This window comes from Cornus florida, unplaced genomic scaffold (assembly GCF_030987335.1).
Source record: "Cornus florida cultivar Cherokee Brave unplaced genomic scaffold, ASM3098733v1 CherokeeBrave_3.0.0_Hap2_Chr04, whole genome shotgun sequence".
NCBI classification, from domain to species: Eukaryota; Viridiplantae; Streptophyta; class Magnoliopsida; order Cornales; family Cornaceae; genus Cornus; species Cornus florida.
This window is the reverse complement of record NW_026775574.1, coordinates 64,637,221-64,641,056: the sequence shown is the minus strand read 5'-3', so window position 1 is coordinate 64,641,056 and position 3,836 is coordinate 64,637,221. Positions and strand designations below refer to the sequence as shown.

The window sequence follows — 3,836 nt, the reverse complement described above, 5'->3', positions numbered from 1 at the left end:
CCAAGAAAAATTCGGATGATTCCTCCAACTTGGATTATAATGATTGCCATAAGGATTGTTCCCTTGATTAACAAAAGTTCCATTGACTTGTTCATTATGTTCACCTTGCAAATGTCCATGGGGACAATTGGAAGTAGAATGTAAAACACTTGAACAAGTCATACATGTCTCATTAGATGCATGATGTGAATGGTTAGGAATGGAAGATACTTGATTTGCCGAGTTTTGGTTGATCAAGAAATGATCAAACCTTTGAGATAAGGATTTCATCTCGGCGGCTATTTCATTGGAATGGTCAACTTGATGCAAGCCAACACTCTTTCTTCCACTAGAATTCCAACCATTCTTAGAAGATAGAGTTCGATGTAAAGAATTTTCACTCATGCTCTCATAAAGACGCCACACGTCATCCTCATGCCTATCAATGTAAGAGCCACCTATGGAAGCATCAACTATACCCTTATGATTGTCCGATAAGCTCTCAAAGAAATATTGAACTAGTTGCCATTTGGGCATGTCATGATGTGGACACTTCCTAAGCAATTCATTAAAGCGTTCCCATGCCTCATGGAATGTTTCCCCATCCTCATGTGAAAACTCTCGAATTGAGGTCACATGGCATTGGTCTTAGAAACCGGATAGTACTTTTTCAAGAACGCTTGTTGCATTTCTGCCTAAGAAGTTACTGAAAAAGGCCTAAGATTGTTAAACCAATATTTTGCCTTGTCTTTTAGGATGAATGGAAAAAGTTTAAGCCTTAAGACCTCTTCCGGCATGTCCGTATATTTTACGGTGGAACATACTTCAAGAAACTCATCCAAATGCTTGTAAGGTTCTTCACTTGGAAGTCCATGTTAGTTAGGAAGCATTTGAATGGTTTGTAGCTTGAATTCATAGTGATGTGCTCTAAATGGTGGCAATTGAATGCATATGGGTGCATTATATTCATTAGGCACATAGTGATCTCTCAAAGCAAGGGGAATAGCAATTGGAGGTGCAACATGGGCACCTTGGTTGCCTTAAATAATGGGTAGTGATGGAGCATAAATTGGCCTTAGCATTCCCAACGGAACTTGGCTTTGTTGTTGTGGTGGATGAATGAATGGTCTTGGCATACCTAATGGTACTTGCATGTTATCATGATGCATATTGGGGTGGAGGATACCTTGTTGGTCTATGTGACTAAGGTCCTCTACATGGTCCTCATTGTGTCCTTCCATTGATGAGATGGATTGACTAGAACTACCTCTTCCCCTAGGGATTCAAACAATAGATTCAAGATGAAAATTTAAAGGGACAAGAGTGGGTCTCAATAATCTACGACCATGCATGCACAATGCAACACAACAAGCAAAAATGTCAAACACTTCACCTTCACAACAAATCAACAATCAACAAACTTCCTCCACATACATTGTTCCCATACTCCCATGCTTGAACAACATCCAAAGAAAAATAAAATTGCCTCCACGCGGGCTCACGATTTATCTAAGAATTGAAATACAAGCCTCCACGCGGGCCGACGATTTAACTAGAGATTGGGTTAGAAAGATCTCACAAAGGTCTTATAGTACTTCAACTCCAAAAATTTTAGCTTAGCTTAGCAATTTTTAAAAAATTTAGCCTTTTTCCATGTTTTGCTTAGCTCCTTTGCTTGGATGCTCTTTTGTTCACCTTCTTGCTCAATGCTCCTAGTCAAACAAGAACCAACACAATAAGTAACCAAAATAGAAATAAAAACAAAGTAAAGACACGATCAAAAGAGTACTAATTCCTATTTGATTTCACAAATACGACGTTGCCAATTAATCAATCCCCGGCAACGGCGCCAAAGACTATGGTCGTCGTCCTACCATAAGCTTAAGAGTGTGTACTAAGGCGAGGGCCAAGTTTTACATTTATAATTTGTCACTACTACCTTTCACTAAAAATATAGTTAGGACGAGTAGGGATCGTCCTAAGGGATTGTGAGGGTCGCAAAAGGTTGTGGAATCAAGATTAGGGTTAGTAGGCCGAGTGATCAAAGTATTGGTTGGTGGTTGAATTAAGCTAAGATGTAACTTAAACTAAAGTAAACAATAATACAATAGAGGTAAAAATGAGAGAAAGAGATCTTGGGGTTTAGAGATCACCACTAAGCACAACTCCTCTACACCTTTAATGAATGATTAATAAGGGGAAAGACATGTATTGAGACAATGGTGTGTGTGTGTGGTTGTTTCAACAAGCATGGATGACAAATTAAGCATATATTGTCTAAGCAACATAGTGGATAGCACAATATATCAAATTAAGCCATTAATCCTTTCTTTAAGCTCACAACCAAACACAACACAAAATTAGAGAAATATGCCACTTGCTTTCATGAGTATGGAACATCAAACAACAAGCATGGATTGTCCTCCCATTTAACATCTAGCTACCACTACACTACAACTAAGCTAATGACATGAAATTAAGCTAATTAAACTAAGGGAGAGGCACAATCCATTACCAAAAAAACATGAACCATCAAATAAACCACAAGGACATTCCATTAAGCACTATGTCTTGACAATCTCTAGATCTATAGCATTAATACTCATAGACATGCATCAACAACATAAGAAATAGAGGTAAACACATGAACATCTATTCTAGCATACATAGACATATGGATAGAATGAAATGATCAATTGGAAGCATTAAACCATACAAATCATTGAATAAACAAGATCTTTATATATAAATATATTAAAACAAATATCACAATACAAATCCCCTCAAAAATATATAAATCAAGATGTAGAAAGTATGGTTAGGGCTAACTCTAACCTCAAGAGGATGTCTAGCCACTCATGGATGGTGTCCTCCAACCCTCAAGGGCTAACTCCATGGTAGAGATTTGCTCCTTGGTTGATGAAGAATCTCCAATGGTGTCTCTAGCCTCCTTCTCCTCTAAGCTTCCTCTCTAAGAGTTCTACAAGGTATGATATGATATGATGTAAAAAATAATCCTTATCCTTATATAGGTAGGTCAAATGACACCCAAAATGAGCTGGCAAATATTCCCCAATGATTGGATAAAGGACAACTTTTTGTGAGCTGGAAATTTAACTTTTTCACACTGGAGGAAGTTCGATCAATTGAACCTTGGACTTGGATCGATCGAATATGGCTGAGATCTATCGAACTTAGGCTGGATTGATCCTCAATGGCGGCGCCTTTTGGGATAAAAACAAATCTGAGATATTTTGGAGATATTTTTGGGAAAAGGACAAAAGCGGTTAGTAGCGTGGTACAGCTAGATAAGATCTGGCATCTGGATAAGGACAAAAAGGTTTGATCGATCGAAGAATGATGTTGGATCGATCGAACTTTTTGGATATCTGAAAATGACATCATGGCTTGGATCTATCTTGAAGTGCTAAGATCGATGGAAGTTCGATCGATCGAAGGATGATGTTGGATCGATCGAAGATGCTGAAATTCCACCTTTATACTTCCTTTTGCTCCTTTCTTTGATTCATCGCAGAATTGCTTCATTTCTGCTCTTATTTAGCTGAGTTAGCTTATTTAGGGGATAAGTACCTGAAAATAAAAATAACACGAAATCAATCTAAGGCGGGAAAATAAGATAGATAAAGGTTCTAGAATACCTAAGCTTAAGGGGTTTAAATGCGCACTTTTCAGCGCTCATCATTAAACAATGGATGAAGACGAAAGCTGGTGGTACCAAACTAACGGTACTTTTGGTAGACAAATTGGAAGGAGGATGTAAGAATTGAGGTTCATAACTCTTAGTTCTTTATTCACCCTGGTGGAAACATGATGCTACACGGTATGAAGCAAATGTT

The 3,836-nt window shown here is 38.0% G+C and overlaps 1 pseudogene; it reads left to right on the top strand.

The window, feature by feature from the left end:
- Positions 1-514: 514 nt before the first annotated feature.
- LOC132305636 (small nucleolar RNA R71) lies at positions 515-613 on the top strand (annotated as a pseudogene).
- Positions 614-3,836: the final 3,223 nt, after the last annotated feature.